This window comes from Geospiza fortis, unplaced genomic scaffold (genome assembly GCF_000277835.1).
Source record: "Geospiza fortis unplaced genomic scaffold, GeoFor_1.0 scaffold182, whole genome shotgun sequence".
Lineage (NCBI taxonomy): Eukaryota > Metazoa > Chordata > Aves > Passeriformes > Thraupidae > Geospiza > Geospiza fortis.
This window is the reverse complement of record NW_005054367.1, coordinates 3,536,006-3,545,638: the sequence shown is the minus strand read 5'-3', so window position 1 is coordinate 3,545,638 and position 9,633 is coordinate 3,536,006. Positions and strand designations below refer to the sequence as shown.

The 9,633-nt window shown below is 40.5% G+C and overlaps 1 protein-coding gene across 1 annotated transcript in view; it reads left to right on the top strand.

Annotated features, from left to right (window-relative positions):
• Positions 1–9,633, top strand: part of KMT2C (lysine methyltransferase 2C) — a 188,355-nt gene that overhangs the window by 1,060 nt on the left and 177,662 nt on the right. The window lies entirely within an intron of this gene.

Here is a 9,633-nt window from a genome sequence, read left to right as displayed (position 1 = left end):
CCGCGGAGGGAGCGGGGGTGGCCGCGCTGCCGCTGCCCGGGGTGCGGGGCCGGGCTGCGCCCGGGGACAGGCCCCGGGAAGCGCCGCTGCCGCGCTGGCTCCGCTCCCCGCGGGTTATTTTTGAGTAGGATGGAGCTTGCCATGGCATAGCTGATGGCAGCGGTAATAGGGCAAAGCTGGGCGGCACGTTTGGCCAAGAAACGTCAGGAGGTGACCAAAGCAGATCTTGCGTTGTGCGGTCTGTCCGAGCCTCGGGGTTCAGAGGTTGCTCCCTTTGTTTTGGGGGACGCGCTCGGTTTTGTCACTGCCGTGTTTGTCCTGGTGAGGTCCTGGCGCTTCCCTGAACGCCCACCCCAAACATCGCTGCCGATTTCCGTACCGGAATCATTTCGGTTGGAAAAGATTTTTAAGGTCAAGCCCGACCATAAGGTCACAGTGGAAGTCCTCAACATGACGAGGGATTCTGCTGGGCTGGACATAACCACATGCGAAGACCATGCATCTTTTATATGCGTTTGTTTCTACAAATACATAACTATCCCAGGATAGAGCTATCATTAGTTTGGGATACGCGATTTTTTTGTTGTTGTTGTCATTGATGAAAGTTTGCCTGCCAAGATTTTCATGTCACCTCTGGTTTTGGGGAAGGTGTGTTGTTTACAGCTCCCTCTTTTCATGATCTTTTGTATTTTCCTGATAGAATTTTTAATATAGCGGTTGTTGAAAGTAGCTGGCAAACGTACACGTGGTGAAGTTCTTGCGTTCATCTCCTTTATGCTTAGTTTTACGTACTTTGGTTTTATTTTTACTTACAGAATCCAAACCTTGCATAGGAAACCTTTGAATGTTTTATTTCGAGGGAAATTTTTCTGAAGAAAAATGTGAATTCAACTGAAATGTACCAGTCTGCACAAAAAACCCAAAGAGTGTTACCTGTGAAAATTGACATATCTTGTTAGGCCAGTTTGAGGTTGTGTATGCACTCTTGAGGAAAAAAAGTGTGTGTTAAAGAGGTATTTCCTTGCCTTCAGTTAGGTTTTTGGTGTCATGGGAATGTTGTTGGCTAGGTTATGGAAGAAATAAAACATTCCTGTAAAATATGAGCTTATGCTGACATCATTATAAGTGTTTGTGTGAAAGTGGGAAATTAAATTAGCTGAAACAAAAATTAAAATGAATCAATACTCTTTTTGTTCACACTCTGATTGTCCCTGGCTGGTGTGGTGCTCCCTGTTCTGCTGCAAACATCTTTCTGCAAATCCTGTACTTTTGGTATAAAGGCATTGTGACATGGGTCATCAATGCTTTTGAAGCTAGGATTTTATAAAAAAATGTTACTTTCTAACCTGCACAGCATAGGTGTAGACTGGTGGTTTGTAGTTGAATCCATTTTGGGAAGAAAATTGTTTTATTTGTAAGTTTTTCTGTTTACAAAATACAGATTACAACTAGCCTAGAAAATACAGAAATGAGACAACTAAAACTATTTTCTGTTTTTTCCTTCAGAGTGCTTGGTCCTGTCTTCCTTTTCACTTCTGTGCTTTCCAGTTGGATTAATGTGCCTCATGTAAACCAGATAAAAGAGCATATGTCAGACCATTTTCTGTACTGTAATCACATGTCTAAATCACTATTAGCCAGTCAAATTGTTCAACTGCTTTATCCCATTATAGGAAATGTTCCACTGAATGTTCAGTCTAAGTGCAGTCTAAGTAATGATAAAACGAAGAGCCCTGCATTAAACTGGCAAAGCCAGAATAGAATAATTCCTCAGCTATGGATGCCTCCATTAAACAGCAGTGCCATATTGGAGAGTGCTTTAGGTTGGTACTTTACCTTCTTTGAAGGCCATGTTTTTAAGCAAAATTTGATGAGTTTAAGCAGACAGATGGAAAACTGCCTTGAATCTGCTCCTCTGAGATGCCAGGGATTCTCAGCTCTTCCCAGGAGCAGGCTTGTGTTAAAGGAGCAGAGGGTCCTTCAGCATGACAAGTGCTTTCCCACATCTCATTCTGCTTTTTGCCTGGTAATCAGTAAAAACTCCAGTGCTGCTGTGGACACAGATAAGTACAGGGAACACTGGAGGCTTCCTCTAGGTGAAGAACTGGGAATCAGTGTCATCAGTACCTGGAGATGGGTATAGATGGTGGAATGTGGTGCTAGAACAGCCTTCTATCATTGTTTGAAGGACGTAGCTTCATGTGGCACTGTCAGGAGAGTTAATCTTAGGTGAACAGTTCATTTTTATTATTTATATTGTAATTGTGCCTAGAGGCCAGGGCACCATTACACTACATGCAGTACAAATGCATAAGCAAAGGTTGTTCCTGCACAAACAATTTCTTAATTTAAATGTAAAGATAAGAGAGCATGTAAATGTAAGAAATGTATTGGGAAAGCACAAGGGAGCTGTGAGAATGCTGTGAGCAAAAGAACATGCAGAAGTTCAAGTGCCCTGGCTATCTCAGCATCGGGGAGTGATTCACAGGCATCCGACTTGGAGGATATATTTAAAGCAGGGTAGCATTTTCACCCTGAGGATTTTCACAGAAAGCTGCTTTCCTGCCTGAACTGCCAGGCCAACACTCCTGTTTTCTTCCTTACATTTTGACGAGGGGATATCTGTGCAGAGCAGCAATTCAAATTTAAGAGGTGGAGCAAGAACAGGCCATGCAGAGCCTTGAAATTTAGAGCAAGGAGGTTGTTCATGCTATGGTGCATCAGGAAGAATACAGAGAACTGAAATCAAAGCAGTGAATGAAGAAAATATTTTTGTAGTATTGCCTTTCTGCCTTAAAAGGCAGAATGACTGAATTTATGAAAGTTGAAAAAAAGATAGTAAAGTTGCATTACTAAAGCTGGGACATGATGGAGAAGAAAGAAGCTTTCAGATGCATGGTTAAAAGAACTCTTGCTAGGATTGTAGAGGAAAAATGGAAATTAGGTGCCACCTCTCTGTATGGCCTGAAATCTTGGGAACTTAACTCTTGCTTGGATTATACCTCAAGTTCCAGGGTAGGCACCTGAAGGATAGGAATGTGGTTGGAAAGAAGTTGTAGAGGAAGAGTTTTGTTTTGACTGTGTATGAACAACTGGTTGTCCATCAAAATGTATTACAATAGTATTGTACAGGTGCAGGAAACATTTTTGTAATAAATTTTAAGTAGCAGAGCTTTCCTTATCTCTGCAGGTTATAAGCAGCACAAACAGATGCAGCTTCTTAGCAAAATTTAGTAGCAGAAGTCTCATTGATTATGACCCTTTATAGATCAGTGTCTAAGCTCACTTCAAACTTTATTTTCAGCACCCATGAGATCTTGATGTATGCTATCAGTTATTTTTGCAAATGTCTTTAGTTTAAAGCAGAATATAATAATGCTTTCAAAATTGTGGAGAACATTTTGTGTATCTTTTTTAATTACCCATGTTTTAATTTCCATAGTAGTTTTTCATTACTTTGGCCAGTGTAAGCTGCAGAAGGTTTTCAAAGGCCATTGATTTCACATGTGCAGATGGGTTAAGGTCTGAAGACCCTTAGGCATAAGTGTTTTTTCCAGGAAATTATTATTTGAGATTTTTGGTCATCACTTTAGTTGCATTTGCATTAGGGTAGGCCAATATTTAAAGATACCTAGTCTCATTTCAAAAGAGGCTTAAAGTGTTGGATGGAGCTTTATAGCTCAGCTGTGTTTCTTTAGTTCATCACACACCTTCTGTGTGATGTTTGTGTCTTTACTTGCCTGCCCTTTTCTCAATTCAAAATTTAACATTTGCAAATGTAAGATGTATGTTGTCTTGGAGAATAAAAATGTTCCTAAACAAGATCACAGTCAGGGGAGGTCATCCCTACCTGGCAAGACAGAGGTTTTTTTGCTGGACAAGCTTTGTACAACTATTGCACAGCGAAGGGTTAATGTGTTAAAGCAAACACTGGCCTCTACAAGCCACGTGTATCAAACTGCTTGGCCAAAAGCCAGAAGGCACATAGTGGAACACAGAGTGAGGAGGAGATGAGGTGTGAGGATTGAAGCTGGCTCTTTGCAGAACAGGGCTGAGCTTTGTGCCATTTTCTTCAGCGGCCCATGTTCTGTGACTTCCTCCACCGTGTTTGAATTACCAAGCAATTCCCCAACTGCTTTATGGATTTTTTGCACAGGAGCCTGGCTCACAGTGCTCAGGAGGTGAATGATATCTGTATTAATCTTCAGATTTTTAAGTTCTTGATAATTGCTTGTGTGATGGATAGGGTTTATAGAATTGTTTTACCACAAAATTATTAAAATACAGATTTATGTAGCGTCTTTACTTGTGTCTTAAGGGTGAGTGAAGTTAAGCTGAATGCTGAAAATAGATGCACAGTTTCCCCAGTTTGAAACAGACTTGCTGTGAAGGACTCTTTGAGTCTTTTTTTTTTTAACATTTCAGTTGTTAGTTTCTCTGTTTGTATTTAATGATCCACTGAACTTCTGTAGCACTTGTCATGAGAGGACTTCCAAGAGCTGTCAGACAGATCAAGTGTGATGGCTGGCTGAAATCTCAGCATATTGGTCACAAGGAATGTCTTGCCCAGTCTCTTGCTTGCTACTCTGAGCCATCTACACACCAGACATCTCTTCATCCTGTGTGCAGTGACACTGGAGACTTTTCCCAGCTTAAAACAATAAAAACAGTTCCATTTTCTTGGCTTTGCTTGTGGATTTTTTTTTTCTTGTTAGCATGTTAACTCCTACTAACTTCTTGTCATTGTTCTTTCATAAGATAAGTGATTGGAAATGGACATTTCTATTCTTTGTCATCATTTCAGCTCAGAGATGGTTTTCCAAGGCAGTTGGCTTGCTGAGAATAGGTGAACTCTGCCTTTCTCAGGCTGGAGTTGTTTTTAACTCCTTGCACCACAGCAGTCCTGGAGGGGTAGCAGGGTTATGCATCACCAGGGAAAATAGAATTTCCTTACACACCACTAATGATCACTCCCTTATTCAGTGTTGTTATACACTAATGCTGTGAACTTAACTTTTCAAGAAATGCTGTCATAGGCACACTAAAATGTTATTAATTGCTAAATAATTAGGTGACTGACAATTCCAGGAAATATTGAAAGCTTTTCTCCTATGTTTAATATATTTGATTACTAGTTCATACAATCTGCATGGTTCATATAGTTTGGATAAATACAGAGGAGCAAGATTTTACTACTTTTTTGCTTGTAACTTGTACTTTTCATAACTTGTACTGAATTCTGCATTTTTTGTTCTGGTTTTTTTTTTCCCCACCACTGTAAGGATGGCACTGGACAGTGCTGCTCATGCCATTCCTCTGTTAGTCAGAATAACTTAGGGCACTTGTTTCAAGAACTACCCTGAGTAAGTTCTTCTAACAGCACTGGTGCTTTTGAAAGCAACTAAGATAAAGCAGCAAAACCCTTAAAACCTAGAATATTTATTACTTAAAGAAACATAGGCTGTGAGCGTGTAGAGTGCATCAGGTGGTTATTTTCCCCAAACACCATAAATCTTCAGCTGGTTCTGGCAGCCAAAAGGAGCAGCAGCGCTGCCCTCCCTCTGCTACCAGCTGTTTGTTCTCTCCCCTGTGCTGACCCAGGCACTTGTGGTGAGCTGGGCTGGGAAACTGAGCTGGGCTAGGACTAACCTGGCAAAGAAACGTGTTTGTGATAGCACGAGGGAGGAGGAGGAGGAGGAGGCCAGAGCAAGGGCCAGGCTGCTGGAGGGAGGCTCTTGGCAGCACCGCCAGCCTGCAGCACTCTCTGCAAAGGGGCAGCCTTGGCTCCCTGAAATTTGGGGGATTTTGGTTTCCAGGCTGACTCCTTTGAGCTTTCCAATACAGGAGGAAGTATTCAGGAGATGGAGGTTTTTACAGGCTGCTTCATTGGTTTGTTCAAAAAGAAATGGTGATGTTGAGAGGGTTCTTCACAGCATATAGACAGAGGAGTTGTTCTCTCATCTTCCTTGCCTCAGACATTGGCATTGATTAAATGAGGAATTTCAGTTCTCACTTTGATCCTGGGAATCATTCTTAAATTGAGTATTTAAAGCACCCTCCAAAACAATGTAAGTAAAATATTTTATGTTAACAATAATTTCTGGTATCTTGGAAGCTCCTTCCTACAAGTATATCAATATATAGGCATTATAATGAAATCAAATGAGGTCTTGCTTCTTTCAGAATATTTTTGCCTTTAGCATTTTTTTGGGAAGTTTTTTTACTAAATCACACGTGCACCCAATCCTATTGCCAGCCATTCCCATATAAATTTCTAATTACTAATTTTCAGTGCTGTATTTATCAACATTCTAATTGCTTTCCTTGAAGAAACTGCTGGAAGCACTATCAAACTAGGACGTTTCCACCCAGACTTTTGGCATTGGGTAGGGGGAGGAAAAATGAGGACTTTTTCTCTTCTACTGCGTTATTACTGAAAATAAAGTCTTGCCAAAACTAGTTTTAATGAGGCTCTCAGGAAAAAAAAAATCAGCTTTAGAAAAAATTACCAGTCTTTTACTTTGTCTATTATATATTTATATTCTTCTGTTATATATTTATATTCTTGGAGCATGTGCAGTTGAGTCACTTGTATGGCAAAGGAAGATAAAAGGGATTTTTGGTAGTGAAGATGTGGTCCAAATGTGCAGTCTCTGCCCCTAAACATTTACTGCCATCTGAGGTGGCTCTTAGTGATGTGAGTCTGGAAGCTGCAGCTAATCCAGAGTGACTTCTGGAGCATCCCAGTGTTCATGGAACCTGGATGTTCCAATAATGGTGTCTTACCCTGCTGTCTGTCTGGCAGTGAAGACTGTCTGCAGTGTTCTTAGGGCTCAAGAGAACAAGGATGGCTCCACATTGTTACTAATAAAGAGAGGAGTAATTATGTCTTAAAATTTGGGAGATTTATTAGTAAGCCATTTCATAAACCCAGAATGTGAATTATTCAGGGTTCTTTTTCCTGAAGTGTGAAGTTCAAAAGCACAATGAAATTATTTTAAATAAAAAGAATATTTTAGTTTTCCTGTATCAGCAGGGATAAATGGAACTGTATGGCCAAAAAAGACTTGAGGGTGATCTTGCTCATCCTTCTGTGTGTTGTGTATCTGTTCAATTTCTGACAAATGGTTCTCTGATTTATTTTTGAAGTATTTAGTGAATGCAGTTCCCCTGTATCTCTAGGCAATTGGTTTCAGTGACTAATTTTGTGTAGTATAAAATAAATATTCTTTACTGCTGATTAAGCCAATTTTGTCTTGTATTACTCACAGCTAAGACTCTACAGCTGAAATGGAGAACAATTTTTATACAAAACTTTTTCAGGTGATTGTCTCCTTTATTCTGCACTGAACCAGCTTAACCTCTTTAACAACATAATATTGATTAACTGATTTATCCTTCAAAAGATTGCTAGTCTTTATTAAGTTTCTCTTGGTTGATATGAGCCACTTCTCAATTTAGCAGAATGATTTTTGTTAAGATCTTGTCATCAAAAATACTTGTAGTCCCTGCCTCTGCCATGTCTTGTATGTAACTCTCCTGTGTGTGTCAGTGTCCTCATGCAGGTCCTGGAAGAAGGGACTTTCTTGCAATGTTCATCCACATGGATTGGAAAGAATTTGCAAAGAAAAACCCTCTGGGTGCCATAGTTCATTGTTGCCAGCCTCTCTTAGGGCATTTTTACCAGGACTGTATTAGGGAAGATGAGTGCTCGTAGCTTAGAAATTACTTCTGTTTCTTAACCATTGTGTGAAATTCTTCCAGTCCTGCTGACTTGAATTTCTCTGATTATTTAGTCTAGCAACAAAATCAGTTTCTAGTATTAGCTACAATAAATCTGTTTTATGAAGGCTAAAATACAGAAAATGGCATTTGAGTCTGTTTTGTTATCCGTTTGTTCTTTCTAAACACTGTTTGTACAGACTTTTGTGTTTTACTTCTTACTTCTAAAATATTTCTGAAACTTTGTTTGCCTTTTATTCTGCACAGTGGTAATACTGCATGCTGTGCTTTTATCTCTTCTGATTTTTATCCCTGACAGTTTATGCTGTTCCTTTATATTCATTAAAATGCCCTTGTTTCCATTCCTAATATGATTCTTTCTAGTTTCAGACCCTTATTACTGGCTGCTTTTATGTAGCCTGTATTGTTCATATACATTTCCTATCTCTCCCCTGCTTTGGAATACTTTGCCATTGTGCACATTCCAGTACAATAACTGCCAGTCCTCCTTTAAATTGTAGTCTCAAGAGATTCTAGCAACAAGTTCAAAGAGTTTGTTGAAATTTGCTTTTCTTCTTTCAGTTAATTGAAGATAAAAACTTGCTCTCCCTCTCTGCTGCTCTCGCTTTCCCCCTTCCTTGGCACAGCGAGTGCTTCTCGTTACCACTTCCAGCCAAATCACTGTACACATTGAGATGTTTAAAATGGAGCCTGCCCTAATAGAGTGAAGTGTGAAGTAACTGCTCTTCTGGCACCCTCAACTTTGTGAAACAGTTGTCCTCAGCGTTTTCACAAACATGTTGGGCTGTTTGTTCTGATATTTTGGTTTTCTATTAGACGTATGGATGATGAAGGCCTCGTCTTACCCTCTGAGATACGTGCTCTGAAAACTTCTGCTAGCTGATTCCAAAGCCTCAGCAGCTTCCTCAGATTTTTCTCTCCCAGCCTTCCCAGTTCCTTTTTCCCTAGTTCCCATTCTCTGTTGCTTATGTGTTTGTTTCACCTCCAGCTTTTTAACTTGTAATAAAGGCAAGTGACTATTTTTTTCTTACTGTGGCCCACTGAACTGGATGAGACTAGAACTTAGAAATGGGCCAGATGCTTTTCATTGTGAAGAAAAACTTGGAAAAGGGAATTTTGAAATAAAAAGAACTGATCATTTCAGTTTCCTTAATTTTTTCCATTTCTAATTGTGCTAATTTGTGGCTGTGCTAGTGTTTTGTATGGATGAGGGGCATGGCTGTAGCCAGCAATAGTGTTCTGGCACATGAAGCACTCAGCTTCTTGTCCATGGTTGTGAAAAACCCAGCTGGGAATGTTTGGAGTTGCTGGACACTGTTGTCCCCAGTGTTGTCTCTGCTGTCACACGGTTCCAGTGGTGCTCACCCAGTTCTGACCATTTTGCCAAACAGTTCTCAAGGCTGGCCCAAGGTTTCCTGTGGTCCCCACGCTGTTCCCAGCATAGTTTGTGTGGGGCTGCTTTGTGTGGGAGTTTGGGAATGAGATAGTGTGGATGGAAGCTGTCCTGTGCTTGTCAGCCTCAAGGCCACCACCAGCAGCTATGTTTTATATACTGGTATAACCATAACTGGATTTGTTTTGTTGGTGGTGTTCCATCAAGGAGGAATTCAATGAAACTGATAGAATTCTCATCACTTTCACTCTCAGCCTTCTGGGCAAACAGTGTGCCACAGTTAATGTTCTCTAACCCATAGGGATGTGAGTTTAGGAGGAGCAGCTCACTGCAGAATTGCTCTAGAGGGAGCAGAGGGAATGGGATGTACAAGCCATGAGGCTCTGGGAAATGCTGGATTTCAGTGCTCCACAATGTTTCCTGGTTCATGTTTTGAGTAATTAACCTTGCATCAGGCATCCTGGTAGAGATCTATACAAAGGAAAGTGCAAAACACA